Source organism: Phalangium opilio, unplaced genomic scaffold (genome assembly GCF_054372755.1).
Source record: "Phalangium opilio isolate 3A_F unplaced genomic scaffold, DU_Popi_V2 ptg000352l_1, whole genome shotgun sequence".
In the NCBI taxonomy this organism is placed as follows: domain Eukaryota; kingdom Metazoa; phylum Arthropoda; class Arachnida; order Opiliones; family Phalangiidae; genus Phalangium; species Phalangium opilio.
In genome coordinates, this window is record NW_028324228.1 from 6,194,588 (window position 1) to 6,215,953 (window position 21,366).

At 46.7% G+C, this 21,366-nt stretch overlaps 13 non-coding genes across 13 annotated transcripts; all 13 read right to left on the reverse strand.

Annotated features, from left to right (window-relative positions):
- Positions 1 to 198: 198 nt before the first annotated feature.
- On the reverse strand, positions 199 to 271 carry TRNAN-GUU (transfer RNA asparagine (anticodon GUU)). The gene has a single exon. It is a non-coding gene; the product is annotated as a tRNA-Asn (tRNA).
- Positions 272 to 5,115: 4,844 nt separating this feature from the next.
- On the reverse strand, positions 5,116 to 5,188 carry TRNAN-GUU (transfer RNA asparagine (anticodon GUU)). Its single transcript has one exon. It is a non-coding gene; the product is annotated as a tRNA-Asn (tRNA).
- A 2,717-nt stretch (positions 5,189 to 7,905) lies between these two features.
- On the reverse strand, positions 7,906 to 7,978 carry TRNAN-GUU (transfer RNA asparagine (anticodon GUU)). The gene has a single exon. It is a non-coding gene; the product is annotated as a tRNA-Asn (tRNA).
- A 366-nt stretch (positions 7,979 to 8,344) lies between these two features.
- On the reverse strand, positions 8,345 to 8,417 carry TRNAN-GUU (transfer RNA asparagine (anticodon GUU)). The gene has a single exon. It is a non-coding gene; the product is annotated as a tRNA-Asn (tRNA).
- A 3,150-nt stretch (positions 8,418 to 11,567) lies between these two features.
- On the reverse strand, positions 11,568 to 11,640 carry TRNAN-GUU (transfer RNA asparagine (anticodon GUU)). Its single transcript has one exon. It is a non-coding gene; the product is annotated as a tRNA-Asn (tRNA).
- Positions 11,641 to 12,006: 366 nt separating this feature from the next.
- On the reverse strand, positions 12,007 to 12,079 carry TRNAN-GUU (transfer RNA asparagine (anticodon GUU)). Its single transcript has one exon. It is a non-coding gene; the product is annotated as a tRNA-Asn (tRNA).
- A 1,689-nt stretch (positions 12,080 to 13,768) lies between these two features.
- TRNAN-GUU (transfer RNA asparagine (anticodon GUU)) lies at positions 13,769 to 13,841 on the reverse strand. The gene has a single exon. It is a non-coding gene; the product is annotated as a tRNA-Asn (tRNA).
- A 1,542-nt stretch (positions 13,842 to 15,383) lies between these two features.
- Positions 15,384 to 15,456, reverse strand: TRNAN-GUU (transfer RNA asparagine (anticodon GUU)). The gene has a single exon. It is a non-coding gene; the product is annotated as a tRNA-Asn (tRNA).
- A 368-nt stretch (positions 15,457 to 15,824) lies between these two features.
- On the reverse strand, positions 15,825 to 15,897 carry TRNAN-GUU (transfer RNA asparagine (anticodon GUU)). Its single transcript has one exon. It is a non-coding gene; the product is annotated as a tRNA-Asn (tRNA).
- An 808-nt stretch (positions 15,898 to 16,705) lies between these two features.
- TRNAN-GUU (transfer RNA asparagine (anticodon GUU)) lies at positions 16,706 to 16,778 on the reverse strand. The gene has a single exon. It is a non-coding gene; the product is annotated as a tRNA-Asn (tRNA).
- A 1,980-nt stretch (positions 16,779 to 18,758) lies between these two features.
- Positions 18,759 to 18,831, reverse strand: TRNAN-GUU (transfer RNA asparagine (anticodon GUU)). Its single transcript has one exon. It is a non-coding gene; the product is annotated as a tRNA-Asn (tRNA).
- Positions 18,832 to 18,905: 74 nt separating this feature from the next.
- Positions 18,906 to 18,978, reverse strand: TRNAN-GUU (transfer RNA asparagine (anticodon GUU)). Its single transcript has one exon. It is a non-coding gene; the product is annotated as a tRNA-Asn (tRNA).
- Positions 18,979 to 19,932: 954 nt separating this feature from the next.
- On the reverse strand, positions 19,933 to 20,005 carry TRNAN-GUU (transfer RNA asparagine (anticodon GUU)). Its single transcript has one exon. It is a non-coding gene; the product is annotated as a tRNA-Asn (tRNA).
- Positions 20,006 to 21,366: the final 1,361 nt, after the last annotated feature.

A 21,366-nucleotide genomic window follows, 5' to 3' on the forward strand; every position in this document is an offset into this window, starting at 1 on the left:
TTATTTTTAAAAAACTCTGAATTTTACGTTACATCTAAGACCTCACAACACCGCTCCCGGATGGGCTCGAACCACCAACCTTTCGGTTAACAGCCGACGGCGTTAACCATTGCGCAACGGAAGCCCAACGATTAAATGTTCGTCAGGTATTGTGGAAAAACTTTGGATTTTTACGTTACATGTGAGATTTCACAACACCGCTCCCGGGTGGGCTCGAACCACCAACCTTTCGGTTAACAGCCGAACGCGCTAACCATTGCGCCACGGAAGCCCAAAAATTAAATGTTCGTCAGGTATTGTGGAAAAACTTCGACTTTTTACGTCACATCTGAGACCTCACAACACCGCTCACGGATGGGCTCGAACCACCAACCTTTCGGTTAACAGCCGAACGCGCTAACCATTGCGCCACGGAAGCCCAAAGATTAAATAATCGTCAGGTATTGTGGAAAAACTTTGACTTTTTACGTCACATCTGAGACCTCACAACACCGCTCCCGGATGGTCTCGAACAACCAACCTTTCAGTTAACAGCCGAACGCGCTAACCATTGCGCCACGGAAGCTCAAAAATTAAACGGTCGTCAGGTATTGTGGAAAAACTTTGGCTTTTTACGTTACATTTGAGACTTCACAACACGGCAGCCGGGTGGGCTCGAACCACCAACCTTTTGGTTAACATCCGAACGCGCTAACCTTCGAGCCAAGGAAGCTCCGAAATGAAATGGTCGTCAGGTATTGTGGAAAAACTCTGAATTTGTACGTCACATCCAAGACTTCAAAACACCGCTCCCGGGTGGGCTCGAACCACCAACCTTTCGGTTAACAGCCGAACGCGCTAACCATTGCTCCACCGAAGCCCAAAAATTAAATGGTCGTCAGGTATTGTGGAAAAACTTTGGCTTTTTACGTTACATCTGAGACCTCACTACACCGCTCCCGGATAGGCTCGAACAACCAACCTTTCGGATTACAGCCGAACGAGCCAGCCATTACGCCACGGAAGCCTAAAAATTAAATGGTCGTCAGGTATTGTGGAAATACTTTTATATTTTACGTTACATTGACACCTCATAACACCGCTCCCGGGTGGGCTCGAACCACTCACCTTTCGGTTAACAGCCGAACGCGCTAACCATTGCGCCACCGAAGCCCAAAAATTAAATGGTCGTCAGGTATTGTGGAAAAACTTTGGCTTTTTACGTTACATCTGAGACCTCACTACACCGCTCCCGGAAGGGCTCGAACCACCAACCTTTCGGTTAACAGCCGAACGCGCTAACCATTGCGCCAGCGAAGGCCAAAAATTAAATGGTCGTCAGGTATTGTGGAAAAACTTTGGCTTTTTACGTTACATCTGAGACCTTACAACACCGCTCCCGGATGGGCTCGAACCACCAACCTTTCGGTTAACAGCCGAACGAGCCAGCCATTACGCCACGGAAGCCTAAAAATTAAATGGTCGTCAGGTATTGTGGAAATACTTTTATATTTTACGTTACATTGACACCTCATAACACCGCTCCCGGGTGGGCTCGAACCACTCACCTTTCGGTTAACAGCCGAACGCGCTAACCATTGCGCCACCGAAGCCCAAAAATTAAATGGTCGTCAGGTATTGTGGAAAAACTTTGGCTTTTTACGTTACATCTGAGACCTCATAACACCGCTCCCGGGTGGGCTCGAACCACCAACCTTTCGGTTAACAGCCGAACACGCTAACCATTGCGCCACCGAAGCCCAAAAATTAAATGGTCGTCAGGTATTGTAGAAATACTTTTATATTTTGCGTTACATCTGACACATCATAACACCGCTCCCGGGTGGGCTCGAACCACCAACCTTTCGGTTAACAGCCGAACGCGCTAACCATTGCTCCACCGAAGCCCAAAAATTAAATGGTCGTCAGGTATTGTGGAAAAACTATGACTTCTTAAGTTACATCTGAGACCTCACTACACCGTTCCCGGATGGGCTCGAACCACCAACCTTTCGGTTAACAGCCGAACGAGCCAGCCATTACGCCACGGAAGCCTAAAAATTAAATGGTCGTCAGGTATTGTGGAAATACTTTTATATTTTACGTTACATTGACACCTCATAACACCGCTCCCGGGTGGGCTCGAACCACTCACCTTTCGGTTAACAGCCGAACGCGCTAACCATTGCGCCACCGAAGCCCAAAAATTAAATGGTCGTCAGGTATTGTGGAAAAACTTTGGCTTTTTACGTTACATCTGAGACCTCATAACACCGCTCCCGGGTGGGCTCGAACCACCAACCTTTCGGTTAACAGCCGAACACGCTAACCATTGCGCCAGCGAAGCCCAAAAATTAAATGGTCGTCAGGTATTGTAGAAATACTTTTATATTTTGCGTTACATCTGACACATCATAACACCGCTCCCGGGTGGGCTCGAACCACCAACCTTTCGGTTAACAGCCGAACGCGCTAACCATTGCTCCACCGAAGCCCAAAAATTAAATGGTCGTCAGGTATTGTGGAAAAACTATGACTTCTTAAGTTACATCTGAGACCTCACTACACCGTTCCCGGATGGGCTCGAACCACCAACCTTTCGGATTACAGCCGAACGAGCCAGCCATTACGCCACGGAAGCCTAAAAATTAAATGGTCGTCAGGTATTGTGGAAATACTTTTATATTTTGCGTTACATCTGACACCTCATAACACCGCTCCCGGGTGGGCTCGAACCACCAACCTTTCGGTTAACAGCCGAACACGCTAACCATTGCACCACCGAAGCCCAAAAATTCAATGGTCGTCAGGTATTGTGGAAATACTTTTATATTTTGCGTTACATCTGACACCTCATAACACTGCTCCCGGATGGGCTCGAACCACCAACCTTTCGGTTAACGGCCGAACGCACTAAGCATTGCGCCACGGAAGCTTAGAATTTAAAATGTTGTCAAGTATGGTGGAAAAACTTTGACTTTTTATGTTACTTATAACACTTCACACTAACGCTTCAGCGTGGGCTCTAACCACCAACCTTTCGGTTAACAGCCGAACGCACTAACCTAACTGTTGTAACGGCTCATGGAGAGAGAGAGAGAACGCAAGAGGTAACAACAAAACAACTTTATTAAGATAAGACCGCCATCGGACCGAATGCCCTTTTTCATTGTTAAACTTTGGTATATATGTACAACTTAAAAAACATGTGACAAGTTAAAAAACGATAACATATTAGTAGGTTATTTTTTCCATTATTGGAGGAGTTCCAACACTAACCATCGCGCCACGGAAGCCTAAAAATTAAATGGCCGTCAGGTATTGTGGAAAAACTTTGACTTTTTACGTTACTTATAAAACATTACACAACCGTTCCCGGGTGGGCTTGAACCACCAACTTTTCGGTTAACAGCCGAACGCGCAAGCCATTACGCCACGGAAGCTAGGAAATTAATTTTATGTCAGGTATTCTAGAAAAACTCTGACTTTTTTCGTTACATCTGAGACCTCACAACACCGCTCCCGGGTGGGCTCGAACCACCAACCTTTCGGTTAACAGCCGAACGCGCTAACCATTGCGCCACCGTAGCCCAAAAATTCAATGGTCGTCAGGTATTGTGGAAAAACTTTGGCTTTTTACGTTACTTATAAAACATTACACAACCGTTCCCGGGTGGGCTTGAACCACCAACCTTTCGGTTAACAGCCGAACGCGCAAGCCATTACGCCACGGAAGCTAGGAAATTAATTTGATGTCAGGTATTCTAGAAAAACTCTGACTTTTTACGTTACATCTGACACCTTACTACACCGCTCCCGGATGGGCTCGAACCACCAACCTTCCGGTTAACAGCCGAACGCGCTAACCATTGCGCAACGGAAGCCCAAAAATTAAATGGTCTTCAGGTATTGTGGAAAAACTTTGATTTTAACGTCACGTCTGAGACCTCACAACACCGCTCCCGGATGGGCTCGAACCAACAACCTATCGGTTAACGGCCGAACGCACTAAGCATTACGCCACGGAAGCTTATAATTTAAAATGTTGTCAAGTATGGCGGAAAAACTTTGACTTTTTATGTTACTTAAAACATTTCACACTAACTCTCCGGCGTGGGATCTAACCACCAACCTTTCGGTTAACAGCCGAACGCCCTAACCTAACCATCGCGCCACAGAAGCCTAAAAATTAAATGGCCGTCAGGTATTGTGGAAAAACTTTGACTTCTTAAGTTACATCTGACACCTCACAACACCGCTCCCGGGTGGGCTCGAACCACCAACCTTACGGCTAACAGCTGAACGCGCTAACCATTGCGCCAACGAAGCCCAAAAATTAAATGGTCGTCAGGTATTTTGGAAAAACTTTGGCATTTTACGTTACATCTGAGACCTCACTACACCGTTCCCGGATGGGCTCGAACCACCAACCTTTCGGATTACAGCCGAACGAGCAAGCCATTACGCCACGGAAGCCTAAAAATTAAATGGTCGTCAGGTATTGTGGAAAAACTTTGACTTTTTACGTCACATCTGAGACCTCACAACACCGCTCCCGGCTGGGCTCGAACCACCAACCTTTCGGTTAACAGCCGAACGCGCTAACCATTGCGCCACCGAAGCCCAAAAATTAAATGGTCGTCAGGTATTGTGGAAATACTTTTATATTTTGCGTTACATCTGACACCTCATAACACCGCTCCCGGGTGGGCTCGAACCACCAACCTTTCGGTTAACAGCCGAACGCGCTAACCATTGCGCCACCGAAGCCCAAAAATTAAAGTGTCGTTGTATTGTGGAAAAACTTTGGCTTTTTACGTTACATCTGAGACCTCACATCACCGCTCCCGGATGGGCTCGAACCACCAACCTTTCGGTTAACGGCCGAACGCACTAACCATTGCGCCACAGAAGCCCAAAGATTAAATGTTCGTCAGGTATTTTTTAAAAAACTCTGAATTTTACGTTACATCTAAGACCTAACAACACCGCTCCCGGATGGGCTCGAACCACCAACCTTTCGGTTAACAGCCGACGGCGTTAACCATTGCGCAACGGAAGCCCAAAGATTAAATGTTCGTCAGGTATTGTGGAAAAACTTTGGATTTTTACGTTACATGTGAGATCTCACAACACCGCTCCCGGGTGGGCTCGAACCACCAACCTTTCGGTTAACAGCCGAACGCGCTAACCATTGCGCCACGGAAGCCCAAAGATTAAATGTTCGTCAGGTATTGTGGAAAAACTTTGACTTTTTACGTCATATCTTAGACTTCACAACACCGCTCCCGGGTGGGCTCGAACCACAAACCTTTTGAATAACATCTGAACGCTCTAACCAATGCGCCACGGAAGACCAAAAATTAAATGTTCGTCAGTTATTTTTAAAAAAACTCTGAATTTTACGTTACATCTAAGACCTCACAACACCGCTCCCGGATGGGCTCGAACCACCAATCTTTCGGTTAACAGCCGACGGCGTTAACCATTGTGCAACGGAAGCCCAAAGATTAAATGTTCGTCAGGTATTGTGGAAAAAGTTTGACTTTTTACGTCACATCTGAGACTTCACAACACCGCTCCCGGATGGGCTCGAACTACAAACCTTTTGAATAACAGCTGAACGCTCTAACCATTGCGCCACGGAAGCCCAAAGATTAAATGTTCGTCAGTTATTTTTAAAAAACTCTGAATTTTACGTTACATCTAAGACCTCACAACACAGCTCCCGGATGGGCTCGAACCACCAACCTTTCAGTTAACAGCCGAACGCGCTAACCATTGCCCCACGGAAGCCCAAAAATTAAATGGTCGTCGGCTATTGTGGAAACACTTTGGCTTTTTACGTTACATGTGAGAGCTCACAACACCGCTCCCGGGTGGGCTCGAACCACCAACCTTTCGGTTAACAGCCGAACGCGCTAACCATTGCGCCACCGAAGCCCAAAAATTAAAGGGTCGTCAGGTATTGTGGAAAAACTTCGACTTTTTACGTCACATCTGAGACCTCACAACACCGCTCACGGATGGGCTCGAACCACCAACCTTTCGGTTAACAGCCGAACGCGCTAACCATTGCGCCACGGAAGCCCAAAGATTAAATGTTCGTCAGGTATTGTGGAAAAACTTTGACTTTTTACGTCATATCTTAGACTTCACAACACCGCTCCCGGGCGGGCTCGAACCACAAACCTTTTGAATAACATCTGAACGCTCTAACCAATGCGCCACGGAAGACCAAAAATTAAATGTTCGTCAGTTATTTTTAAAAAAACTCTGAATTTTACGTTACATCTAAGACCTCACAACACCGCTCCCGGATGGGCTCGAACCACCAACCTTTCGGTTAACAGCCGACGGCGTTAACCATTGTGCAACGGAAGCCCAAAGATTAAATGTTCGTCAGGTATTGTGGAAAAACTTTGACTTTTTACGTCACATCTGAGACTTCACAACACCGCTCCCGGATGGGCTCGAACTACAAACCTTTTGAATAACAGCTGAACGCTCTAACCAATGCGCCACGGAAGACCAAAAATTAAATGTTCGTCAGTTATTTTTAAAAAAACTCTGAATTTTACGTTACATCTAAGACCTCACAACACCGCTCCCGGATGGGCTCGAACCACCAATCTTTCGGTTAACAGCCGACGGCGTTAACCATTGTGCAACGGAAGCCCAAAGATTAAATGTTCGTCAGGTATTGTGGAAAAAGTTTGACTTTTTACGTCACATCTGAGACTTCACAACACCGCTCCCGGATGGGCTCGAACTACAAACCTTTTGAATAACAGCTGAACGCTCTAACCATTGCGCCACGGAAGCCCAAAGATTAAATGTTCGTCAGTTATTTTTAAAAAACTCTGAATTTTACGTTACATCTAAGACCTCACAACACAGCTCCCGGATGGGCTCGAACCACCAACCTTTCAGTTAACAGCCGAACGCGCTAACCATTGCCCCACGGAAGCCCAAAAATTAAATGGTCGTCGGCTATTGTGGAAACACTTTGGCTTTTTACGTTACATGTGAGAGCTCACAACACCGCTCCCGGGTGGGCTCGAACCACCAACCTTTCGGTTAACAGCCGAACGCGCTAACCATTGCGCCACCGAAGCCCAAAAATTAAAGGGTCGTCAGGTATTGTGGAAAAACTTCGACTTTTTACGTCACATCTGAGACCTCACAACACCGCTCACGGATGGGCTCGAACCACCAACCTTTCGGTTAACAGCCGAACGCGCTAACCATTGCGCCACGGAAGCCCAAAGATTAAATGTTCGTCAGGTATTGTGGAAAAACTTTGACTTTTTACGTCATATCTTAGACTTCACAACACCGCTCCCGGGCGGGCTCGAACCACAAACCTTTTGAATAACATCTGAACGCTCTAACCAATGCGCCACGGAAGACCAAAAATTAAATGTTCGTCAGTTATTTTTAAAAAAACTCTGAATTTTACGTTACATCTAAGACCTCACAACACCGCTCCCGGATGGGCTCGAACCACCAACCTTTCGGTTAACAGCCGACGGCGTTAACCATTGTGCAACGGAAGCCCAAAGATTAAATGTTCGTCAGGTATTGTGGAAAAACTTTGACTTTTTACGTCACATCTGAGACTTCACAACACCGCTCCCGGATGGGCTCGAACTACAAACCTTTTGAATAACAGCTGAACGCTCTAACCATTGCGCCACGGAAGCCCAAAGATTAAATGTTCGTCAGTTATTTTTAAAAAACTCTGAATTTTACGTTACATCTAAGACCTCACAACACAGCTCCCGGATGGGCTCGAACCACCAACCTTTCAGTTAACAGCCGAACGCGCTAACTATTGCGCCACGGAAGCCCAAAAATTAAATGGTCGTCGGCTATTGTGGAAACACTTTGGCTTTTTACGTTACATGTGAGAGCTCACAACACCGCTCCCGGGTGGGCTCGAACCACCAACCTTTCGGTTAACAGCCGAACGCGCTAACCATTGCGCCACGGAAGCCCAAAGATTAAATGTTCGTCAGGAATTTTTAAAAAACTCTGAATTTTACGTTACATCTAAGACCTCACATTACCGCTCCCGGATAGGCTCGAACCACAAACCTTTTGAATAACAGCTGAACGCTCGAAACATTGCGCCACGGAAGCCCAAAAATTAAATGTTCGTCCGTTATTTTTAAAAAACTCTGAATTTTACGTTACATCTAAGACCTCACAACACCGCTCCCGGATGGGCTCGAACCACCAACCTTTCGGTTAACAGCCGACGGCGTTAACCATTGCGCAACGGAAGCCCAACGATTAAATGTTCGTCAGGTATTGTGGAAAAACTTTGGATTTTTACGTTACATGTGAGATTTCACAACACCGCTCCCGGGTGGGCTCGAACCACCAACCTTTCGGTTAACAGCCGAACGCGCTAACCATTGCGCCACGGAAGCCCAAAAATTAAATGTTCGTCAGGTATTGTGGAAAAACTTCGACTTTTTACGTCACATCTGAGACCTCACAACACCGCTCACGGATGGGCTCGAACCACCAACCTTTCGGTTAACAGCCGAACGCGCTAACCATTGCGCCACGGAAGCCCAAAGATTAAATAATCGTCAGGTATTGTGGAAAAACTTTGACTTTTTACGTCACATCTGAGACCTCACAACACCGCTCCCGGATGGTCTCGAACAACCAACCTTTCAGTTAACAGCCGAACGCGCTAACCATTGCGCCACGGAAGCTCAAAAATTAAACGGTCGTCAGGTATTGTGGAAAAACTTTGGCTTTTTACGTTACATTTGAGACTTCACAACACGGCAGCCGGGTGGGCTCGAACCACCAACCTTTTGGTTAACATCCGAACGCGCTAACCTTCGAGCCAAGGAAGCTCCGAAATGAAATGGTCGTCAGGTATTGTGGAAAAACTCTGAATTTGTACGTCACATCCGAGACTTCAAAACACCGCTCCCGGATGGGCTCGAACCGCCAACCTTTCGGTTAACAGCCGAACGCGCTAACCATTGCGCCACGGAAGCCCAAAGATTAAATGTTCGTCAGGTATTGTGGAAAAACTTTGACTTTTTACGTCACATCTGAGACCTCACAACACCGCTCTCGGATGGGCTCGAACCACCAACCTTTCGGTTAACAGCCGAACGCGCTAACCATTGCGCCACGGAAGCCCAAAGATTAAATGTTCGTCAGGTATTGTGGAAAAACTTTGACTTTTTACGTCACATCTGAGACCTCACAACACCGCTCCCGGATGGGCTCGAACCACCAACCTTTCGGTTAACAGCCGACGGCGTTAACCATTGTGCAACGGAAGCCCAAAGATTAAATGTTCGTCAGGTATTGTGGAAAAACTTTAACTATTTACGTCACATCTGAGACTTCAAAACACCGCTCCTGGATGGGCTCGAACCTCAAACCTTTTGAATAACAGCTGAACGCGCTAACCATGCGCCACGGAAGCCCAAAAATTAAATGTTCGTCAGATATTTTTAAAAAACTCTGAATTTTACGTTACATCTAAGACCTCACAACACCGCTCCCGGATGGGCTCGAACCACCAACCTTTCGGTTAACAGCCGACGGCGTTAAACATTGCGCAACGGAAGCCCAAAGATTAAATGTTCTTCAGGTATTGTGGAAAAACTTTGACTTTTTACGTCACATCTGAGACCTCACAACACCGCTCCCGGATGGGCTCGAACCACCAACCTTTCGGTTAACAGCCGACGGCGTTAACCATTGTGCAACGGAAGCCCAAAGATTAAATGTTCGTCAGGTATTGTGGAAAAACTTTAACTATTTACGTCACATCTGAGACTTCAAAACACCGCTCCTGGATGGGCTCGAACCTCAAACCTTTTGAATAACAGCTGAACGCGCTAACCATGCGCCACGGAAGCCCAAAAATTAAATGTTCGTCAGATATTTTTAAAAAACTCTGAATTTTACGTTACATTTGAGACTTCACAACACGGCAGCCGGGTGGGCTCGAACCACCAACCTTTTGGTTAACATCCGAACGCGCTAACCTTCGAGCCAAGGAAGCTCCGAAATGAAATGGTCGTCAGGTATTGTGGAAAAACTCTGAATTTGTACGTCACATCCGAGACTTCAAAACACCGCTCCCGGATGGGCTCGAACCGCCAACCTTTCGGTTAACAGCCGAACGCGCTAACCATTGCGCCACGGAAGCCCAAAGATTAAATGTTCGTCAGGTATTGTGGAAAAACTTTGACTTTTTACGTCACATCTGAGACCTCACAACACCGCTCTCGGATGGGCTCGAACCACCAACCTTTCGGTTAACAGCCGAACGCGCTAACCATTGCGCCACGGAAGCCCAAAGATTAAATGTTCGTCAGGTATTGTGGAAAAACTTTGACTTTTTACGTCACATCTGAGACCTCACAACACCGCTCCCGGATGGGCTCGAACCACCAACCTTTCGGTTAACAGCCGACGGCGTTAACCATTGTGCAACGGAAGCCCAAAGATTAAATGTTCGTCAGGTATTGTGGAAAAACTTTAACTATTTACGTCACATCTGAGACTTCAAAACACCGCTCCCGGATGGGCTCGAACCTCAAACCTTTTGAATAACAGCTGAACGCGCTAACCATGCGCCACGGAAGCCCAAAAATTAAATGTTCGTCAGATATTTTTAAAAAACTCTGAATTTTACGTTACATCTAAGACCTCACAACACCGCTCCCGGATGGGCTCGAACCACCAACCTTTCGGTTAACAGCCGACGGCGTTAAACATTGCGCAACGGAAGCCCAAAGATTAAATGTTCTTCAGGTATTGTGGAAAAACTTTGACTTTTTACGTCACATCTGAGACCTCACAACACCGCTCCCGGATGGGCTCGAACCACCAACCTTTCGGTTAACAGCCGACGGCGTTAACCATTGTGCAACGGAAGCCCAAAGATTAAATGTTCGTCAGGTATTGTGGAAAAACTTTAACTATTTACGTCACATCTGAGACTAAAACACCGCTCCTGGATGGGCTCGAACCTCAAACCTTTTGAATAACAGCTGAACGCGCTAACCATGCGCCACGGAAGCCCAAAAATTAAATGTTCGTCAGATATTTTTAAAAAACTCTGAATTTTACGTTACATCTAAGACCTCACAACACCGCTCCCGGATGGGCTCGAACCACCAACCTTTCGGTTAACAGCCGACGGCGTTAACCATTGTGCAACGGAAGCCCAAAGATTAAATGTTCGTCAGGTATTGTGGAAAAACTTTGACTTTTTACGTCACATCTGAGACTTCACAACACCGCTCCCGGATGGGCTCGAACTACAAACCTTTTGAATAACAGCTGAACGCTCTAACCATTGCGCCACGGAAGCCCAAAGATTAAATGTTCGTCAGTTATTTTTAAAAAACTCTGAATTTTACGTTACATCTAAGACCTCACAACACAGCTCCCGGATGGGCTCGAACCACCAACCTTTCAGTTAACAGCCGAACGCGCTAACTATTGCGCCACGGAAGCCCAAAAATTAAATGGTCGTCGGCTATTGTGGAAACACTTTGGCTTTTTACGTTACATGTGAGAGCTCACAACACCGCTCCCGGGTGGGCTCGAACCACCAACCTTTCGGTTAACAGCCGAACGCGCTAACCATTGCGCCACGGAAGCCCAAAGATTAAATGTTCGTCAGGAATTTTTAAAAAACTCTGAATTTTACGTTACATCTAAGACCTCACATTACCGCTCCCGGATAGGCTCGAACCACAAACCTTTTGAATAACAGCTGAACGCTCGAAACATTGCGCCACGGAAGCCCAAAAATTAAATGTTCGTCCGTTATTTTTAAAAAACTCTGAATTTTACGTTACATCTAAGACCTCACAACACCGCTCCCGGATGGGCTCGAACCACCAACCTTTCGGTTAACAGCCGACGGCGTTAACCATTGCGCAACGGAAGCCCAACGATTAAATGTTCGTCAGGTATTGTGGAAAAACTTTGGATTTTTACGTTACATGTGAGATTTCACAACACCGCTCCCGGGTGGGCTCGAACCACCAACCTTTCGGTTAACAGCCGAACGCGCTAACCATTGCGCCACGGAAGCCCAAAAATTAAATGTTCGTCAGGTATTGTGGAAAAACTTCGACTTTTTACGTCACATCTGAGACCTCACAACACCGCTCACGGATGGGCTCGAACCACCAACCTTTCGGTTAACAGCCGAACGCGCTAACCATTGCGCCACGGAAGCCCAAAGATTAAATAATCGTCAGGTATTGTGGAAAAACTTTGACTTTTTACGTCACATCTGAGACCTCACAACACCGCTCCCGGATGGTCTCGAACAACCAACCTTTCAGTTAACAGCCGAACGCGCTAACCATTGCGCCACGGAAGCTCAAAAATTAAACGGTCGTCAGGTATTGTGGAAAAACTTTGGCTTTTTACGTTACATTTGAGACTTCACAACACGGCAGCCGGGTGGGCTCGAACCACCAACCTTTTGGTTAACATCCGAACGCGCTAACCTTCGAGCCAAGGAAGCTCCGAAATGAAATGGTCGTCAGGTATTGTGGAAAAACTCTGAATTTGTACGTCACATCCAAGACTTCAAAACACCGCTCCCGGATGGGCTCGAACCGCCAACCTTTCGGTTAACAGCCGAACGCGCTAACCATTGCGCCACGGAAGCCCAAAGATTAAATGTTCGTCAGGTATTGTGGAAAAACTTTGACTTTTTACGTCACATCTGAGACCTCACAACACCGCTCTCGGATGGGCTCGAACCACCAACCTTTCGGTTAACAGCCGAACGCGCTAACCATTGCGCCACGGAAGCCCAAAGATTAAATGTTCGTCAGGTATTGTGGAAAAACTTTGACTTTTTACGTCACATCTGAGACCTCACAACACCGCTCCCGGATGGGCTCGAACCACCAACCTTTCGGTTAACAGCCGACGGCGTTAACCATTGTGCAACGGAAGCCCAAAGATTAAATGTTCGTCAGGTATTGTGCAAAAACTTTAACTATTTACGTCACATCTGAGACTTCAAAACACCGCTCCCGGATGGGCTCGAACCTCAAACCTTTTGAATAACAGCTGAACGCGCTAACCATGCGCCACGGAAGCCCAAAAATTAAATGTTCGTCAGATATTTTTAAAAAACTCTGAATTTTACGTTACATCTAAGACCTCACAACACCGCTCCCGGATGGGCTCGAACCACCAACCTTTCGGTTAACAGCCGACGGCGTTAAACATTGCGCAACGGAAGCCCAAAGATTAAATGTTCTTCAGGTATTGTGGAAAAACTTTGACTTTTTACGTCACATCTGAGACCTCACAACACCGCTCCCGGATGGGCTCGAACCACCAACCTTTCGGTTAACAGCCGACGGCGTTAACCATTGTGCAACGGAAGCCCAAAGATTAAATGTTCGTCAGGTATGGTGGAAAAACTTTAACTATTTACGTCACATCTGAGACTTCACAACACCGCTCCCGGATGGGCTCGAACCACAAACCTTTTGAATAACAGCTGAACGCTCTAACCTTTGCGCCACGGAAGCCCAAAAATTAAATGTTCGTCAGGTATTGTGGAAAAACTTTGACTTTTTACGTCACATCTGAGACCTCACAACACAGCTCCCGGATGGGCTCGAACCACCAACCTTTCGGTTAATAGCCGACGGCGTTAACCATTGCGCAACGGAAGCCCAAAGATTAAATGTTCGTCAGGTATTGTGGAAAAACTTTGGATTTTTACGTTACATGTGAGATTTCACAACACCGCTCCCGGGTGGGCTCGAACCACCAACCTTTCGGTTAACAGCCGAACGCGCTAACCATTGCGCCACGGAAGCCCAAAGATTTAATGTTCGTCAGGTATTGTGGAAAAACTTTGACTTTTTACGTCACATCTGAGACCTCACAACACCGCTCCCGGATGGTCTCGAACCACCAACCTTTCAGTTAACAGCCGAACGCGCTAACCATTGCGCCACGGAAGCTCAAAAATTAAACGGTCGTCAGGTATTGTGGAAAAACTTTGGCTTTTTACGTTACATTTGAGACTTCACAACACGGCAGCCGGGTGGGCTCGAACCACCAACCTTTTGGTTAACATCCGAACGCGCTAACCTTCGAGCCAAGGAAGCTCCGAAATGAAATGGTCGTCAGGTATTGTGGAAAAACTCTGAATTTGTACGTCACATCCGAGACTTCAAAACACCGCTCCCGGATGGGCTCGAACCGCCAACCTTTCGGTTAACAGCCGAACGCGCTAACCATTGCGCCACGGAAGCCCAAAGATTAAATGTTCGTCAGGTATTGTGGAAAAACTTTGACTTTTTACGTCACATCTGAGACCTCACAACACCGCTCTCGGATGGGCTCGAACCACCAACATTTCGGTTAACAGCCGAACGCGCTAACCATTGCGCCACGGAAGCCCAAAGATTAAATGTTCGTCAGGTATTGTGGAAAAACTTTGACTTTTTACGTCACATCTGAGACCTCACAACACCGCTCCCGGATGGGCTCGAACCACCAACCTTTCGGTTAACAGCCGACGGCGTTAACCATTGTGCAACGGAAGCCCAAAGATTAAATGTTCGTCAGGTATTGTGGAAAAACTTTAACTATTTACGTCACATCTGAGACTTCAAAACACCGCTCCCGGATGGGCTCGAACCTCAAACCTTTTGAATAACAGCTGAACGCGCTAACCATGCGCCACGGAAGCCCAAAAATTAAATGTTCGTCAGATATTTTTAAAAAACTCTGAATTTTACGTTACATCTAAGACCTCACAACACCGCTCCCGGATGGGCTCGAACCACCAACCTTTCGGTTAACAGCCGACGGCGTTAAACATTGCGCAACGGAAGCCCAAAGATTAAATGTTCTTCAGGTATTGTGGAAAAACTTTGACTTTTTACGTCACATCTGAGACCTCACAACACCGCTCCCGGATGGGCTCGAACCACCAACCTTTCGGTTAACAGCCGACGGCGTTAACCATTGTGCAACGGAAGCCCAAAGATTAAATGTTCGTCAGGTATGGTGGAAAAACTTTAACTATTTACGTCACATCTGAGACTTCACAACACCGCTCCCGGATGGGCTCGAACCACAAACCTTTTGAATAACAGCTGAACGCTCTAACCTTTGCGCCACGGAAGCCCAAAGATTAAATGTTCGTCAGGTATTGTGGAAAAACTTTGACTTTTTACGTCACATCTGAGACCTCACAACACAGCTCCCGGATGGGCTCGAACCACCAACCTTTCGGTTAATAGCCGACGGCGTTAACCATTGCGCAACGGAAGCCCAAAGATTAAATGTTCGTCAGGTATTGTGGAAAAACTTTGGATTTTTACGTTACATGTGAGATTTCACAACACCGCTCCCGGGTGGGCTCGAACCACCAACCTTTCGGTTAACAGCCGAACGCGCTAACCATTGCGCCACGGAAGCCCAAAGATTTAATGTTCGTCAGGTATTGTGGAAAAACTTTGACTTTTTACGTCACATCTGAGACCTCACAACACCGCTCCCGGATGGGCTCGAACCACCAACCTTTCGGTTAACAGCCGAACGCGCTAACCGTTGCGCCACGGAAGCTCTAAAATTAAATGGTCGTCAGGTATTGTGGAAAAACTTTGACTTTTTACGTCACATCTGAGACCTCACAACACCGCTCCCGGATGGTCTCGAACCACCAACCTTTCAGTTAACAGCCGAACGCGCTAACCGTTGCGCCACGGAAGCCCAAAGTTTAAATGGTTGTCAGGTATTGTTGAAAAACTTTGGCATTTGACATTACGTTTGAGATCTCACAACACCGCTCCCGGGTGGGCTCGAACCACCAACCTTTCGGTTAACAGCCGAACGCGCTAACCATTGCGCCACGGAAGCTCAAAAATTAAACGGTCGTCAGGTATTGTGGAAAAACTTTGGCTTTTTACGTTACATTTGAGACTTCACAACACGGCTCCCGGGTGGGCTCGAACCATCAACCTTTTGGTTAACATCCGAACGCGCTAACCTTCGAGCCAAGGAAGCTCAGAAATGAAATGGTCGTCAGGTATCGTGGAAAAACTCTGACTTTTTACGTCACATCTGAGACTTCACAACACCGCTCCCGGATGGGCTCGAACCAGAAACCTTTTGAATAACAGCTGAACGCTCTAACCATTGCGCCACGGAAGACCAAAAATTAAATGTTCGTCAGTTATTTTTAAAAAACTCTGAATTTTACGTTACATCTACGACCTCACAACACCGCTCCCGGATGGGCTCGAACCACCAACCTTTCGGTTAACAGCCGACGGCGTTAACCATTGCGCAACGGAAGCCCAAAGATTAAGTGTTCGTCAGGTATTGTGGAAAAACTTTGACATTTTACGTCACATGTGAGACCTCACAACACCGCTCACGGATGGGCTCGAACCGCCAACCTTTCGGTTAACAGCCGAACGCGCTAACCATTGCGCCACGGAAGCCCAAAGATTAAATGATCGTCAGGTATTGTGGAAAAACTTTGACTTTTTACGTCACATCTGAGACCTCATAACTACGCTCACGGATGGGCTCGAACCACCAACCTTTCGGTTAACAGCCGAACGCGCTAACCATTGCGCCACGGAAGCCCAAAAATTAAATGGTCGTCGGGTATTGTGGAAACACTTTGGCTTTTTACGTTACATGTGAGATCTCACAACACTGCTCCCGGGTGGGCTCGAACCACCAACCTTTCGGTTAACAGCCGAACGCGCTAACCATTGCGCCACGGAAGCCCAAAAATTAAATGTTCGTCAGGTATTGTGGAAAAACTTTGACTTTTTACGTCACATCTGAGACTTCACAACACCGCTCCCGGATGGGCTCGAACCAGAAACCTTTTGATTAACAGCTGAACGCTCTAACCATTGCGCCACGGAAGACCAAAAGTTAAATGTTCGTCAGTTATTTTTAAAAAACTCTGAATTTTACGTTACATCTACGACCTCACAACACCGCTCCCGGATGGGCTCGAACCACCAACCTTTCGGTTAACAGCCGACGGCGTTAACCATTGTGCAACGGAAGCCCAAAGATTAAATGTTCGTCAGGTATTGTGGAAAAGCTTTGACTTTTTACGTCACATCTGAGACTTCACAACACCGCTCCCGGATGGGCTCGAACCACAAACCTTTTGAATAACAGCTGAAGGCTCTAACCATTGCGCCACGGAAGCCCAAAAATTAAATGTTCGTCAGTTATTTTTAAAAAACTCTGAATTTTACGTTACATCTAAGATCTCACAACACCGCTCCCGGATGGGCTCGAACCACCAACCTTTCGGTTAACAGCCGACGGCGTTAACCATTGTGCAACGGAAGCCCAAAGATTAAATGTTCGTCAGGTATTGTGGAAAAGCTTTGACTTTTTACGTCACATCTGAGACTTCACAACACCGCTCCCGGATGGGCTCGAACCACAAACCTTTTGAATAACAGCTGAAGGCTCTAACCATTGCGCCACGGAAGCCCAAAAATTAAATGTTCGTCAGTTATTTTTAAAAAACTCTGAATTTTACGTTACATCTAAGATCTCACAACACCGCTCCCGGATGGGCTCGAACCACCAACCTTTCGGTTAACAGCCGACGGCGTTAACCATTGTGCAACGGAAGCCCAAAGATTAAATGTTCGTCAGGTATTGTGGAAAAGCTTTGACTTTTTACGTCACATCTGAGACTTCACAACACCGCTCCCGGATGGGCTCGAACCACAAACCTTTTGAATAACAGCTGAAGGCTCTAACCATTGCGCCACGGAAGCCCAAAAATTAAATGTTCGTCAGTTATTTTTAAAAAACTCTGAATTTTACGTTACATCTAAGACCTCACAACACCGCTCCCGGATGGGCTCGAACCACCAACCTTTCGGTTAACAGCCGACGGCGTTAACCATTGCGCAACGGAAGCCCAAAAGATTAAATGTTCGTCAGGTATTGTGGAAAAACTTTGACTTTTTACGTCACATCTGAGACCTCACAACACCGCTCACGGATGGGCTCGAACCACCAACCTTTCGGTTAACAGCCGAACGCGCTAACCATTGCGACACGGAAGCCCAAAGATTAAATGTTCGTCAGGTATTGTGGAAAAACTTTGACTTTTTACGTCACATCTGAGACTTCACAACACCGCTCCCGGATGGGCTCGAACCAGAAACCTTTTGATTAACAGCTGAACGCTCTAACCATTGCGCCACGGAAGACCAAAAGTTAAATGTTCGTCAGTTATTTTTAAAAAACTCTGAATTTTACGTTACATCTACGACCTCACAACACCGCTCCCGGATGGGCTCGAACCACCAACCTTTCGGTTAACAGCCGACGGCGTTAACCATTGTGCAACGGAAGCCCAAAGATTAAATGTTCGTCAGGTATTGTGGAAAAGCTTTGACTTTTTACGTCACATCTGAGACTTCACAACACCGCTCCCGGATGGGCTCGAACCACAAACCTTTTGAATAACAGCTGAAGGCTCTAACCATTGCGCCACGGAAGCCCAAAAATTAAATGTTCGTCAGTTATTTTTAAAAAACTCTGAATTTTACGTTACATCTAAGATCTCACAACACCGCTCCCGGATGGGCTCGAACCACCAACCTTTCGGTTAACAGCCGACGGCGTTAACCATTGCGCAACGGAAGCCCAAAGATTAAATGTTCGTCAGGTATTGTGGAAAAACTTTGGATTTTTACGTTACATGTGAGATTTCACAACACCGCTCCCGGGTGGGCTCGAACCACCAACCTTTCGGTTAACAGCCGAACGCGCTAACCATTGCGCCACGGAAGCTCAAAAATTAAATGGTCGTCAGGTATTGTGGAAAAACTTTGGCATTTGACATTACGTTTGAGATCTCACAACACCGCTCCCGGGTGGGCTCGAACCACCAACCTTTCGGTTAACAGCCGAACGCGCTAACCATTGCGCCACGGAAGCTCAAAAATTAAACGGTCGTCAGGTATTGTGGAAAAACTTTGGCTTTTTACGTTACATTTGAGACTTCACAACACGGCAGCCGGGTGGGCTCGAACCACCAACCTTTTGGTTAACATCCGAACGCGCTAACCTTCGAGCCAAGGAAGCTCAGAAATGAAATGGTCGTCAGGTATTGTGCAAAAACTCTGACTTTTTACGTCACATCCGAGACTTCAAAACACCGCTCCCGGATGGGCTCGAACCACAAACCTTTTGAATAACAGCTGAACGCGCTAACCATTGCGCCACGGAAGCCCAAAAATTAAATGTTCGTCAGATATTTTTAAAAAACTCTGAATTTTACGTTACATCTAAGACCTCACAACTCCGCTCCCGGGTGGGCTCGAACCACCAACCTATTAGTTAACAGCCGAACGCGCTAACCATTGAGCCACGGAAGCCCAAAAATTAAATGGTCGTCAGGTATTGTGGAAAAACTTTAGCTTTTTACGTCACATCTGAGACTCCACAACACCGCTCCCGGATGGGCTCGAACCACCAACCTTTCGGTTAACAGCCGAACGCGCTAACCATTGCGCCACGGAAGCCCAAAAATTAAATGTTCGTCAGTTATTTTTAAAAAACTCTGAATTTTACGTTACATCTAAGACCTCACAACACCGCTCCCGGATGGGCTCGAACCACCAACCTTTCGGTTAACAGCCGACGGCGTTAACCATTGCGCAACGGAAGCCCAAAGATTAAATGTTCGTCAGGTATTGTGGAAAAACTTTGGATTTTTACGGTACATGTGAGATTTCACAACACCGCTCCCGGGTGGGCTCGAACCACCAACCTTTCGGTTAACAGCCGAACGCGCTAACCATTGCGCCACGGAAGTTCAAAAATTAAATGGTCGTCAGGTATTGTGGAAAAACTTTGGCATTTGACATTATGTTTGAGATCTCACAACACCGCTCCCGGGTGGGCTCGAACCACCAACCTTTCGGTTAACAGCCGAACGCGCTAACCATTGCGCCACGGAAGCTCAAAAATTAAACGGTCGTCAGGTATTGTGGAAAAACTTTGGCTTTTTACGTTACATTTGAGACTTCACAACACGGCAGCCGGGTCGGCTCGAACCACCAACCTTTTGGTTAACATCCGATAGCGCTAACCTTCGAGCCAAGGAAGCTCAGAAATGAAATGGTCGTCAGGTATTGTGCAAAAACTCTGACTTTTTACGTCACATCCGAGACTTCAAAACACCGCTCCCGGATGGGCTCGAACCACAAACCTTTTGAATAACAGCTGAACGCGCTAACCATTGCGCCACGGAAGCCCAAGAATTAAATGTTCGTCAGATATTTTTAAAAAACTCTGAATTTTACGTTACATCTAAGACCTCACAACACCGCTCCCGGATGGGCTCGAACCACCAACCTTTCGGTTAACAGCCGACGGCGTTAACCATTGCGCAACGGAAGCCCAAAAGATTAAATGTTCGTCAGGTATTGTGGAAAAACTTTGGATTTTTACGTTACATGTGAGATCTCACAACACCGCTCCCGGGTGGGCTCGAACCACCAACCTTTCGGTTAACAGCCGACGGCGTTAACCATTGCGCAACGGAAGCCCAAAAGATTAAATGTTCGTCAGGTATTGTGGAAAAAATTTGGATTTTTACGTTACATGTGAGATCTCACAACACCGCTCCCGGGTGGGCTCGAACCACCAACCTTTCGGTTAACAGCCGACGGCGTTAACCATTGCGCAACGGAAGCCCAAAGATTAAATGATCGTCAGGTATTGTGGAAAAACTTTGGATTTTTACGTTACCTGTGAGATTTCACAACTCCGCTCCCGGGTGGGCTCGAACCACCAACCTATTAGTTAACAGCCGAACGCGCTAACCATTGAGCCACGGAAGCCCAAAAATTTAATGGTCGTCAGGTATTGTGGAAAAACTTTGGCTTTTTACGTTACATTTGAGACTTCACAACACTGCTCCAGGGTGGGCTCGAACCACCAACCTTAAGCTTAACATCCGAACACGCTAACCATGGAGCCAAGGAAGCTCAGAAATGAAATGGTCGTCAGGTATTGTGGAAAAACTTTGACTTTTTACGTCACATCTGAGACTTCACAACACCGCTCCCGGATGGGCTCGAACCACCAACCTTTCGGTTAACAGCCGAACGCGCTAACCATTGCGCCACGGAAGCCCAAAAATTAAATGTTCGTCAGTTATTTTTAAAAAACTCTGAATTTTACGTTACATCTAAGACCTCACAACACCGCTCCCGGATGGGCTCGAACCACCAACCTTTCGGTTAACAGCCGACGGCGTTAACCATTGCGCAACGGAAGCCCAAAGATTAAATGTTCGTCAGGTATTGTGGAAAAACT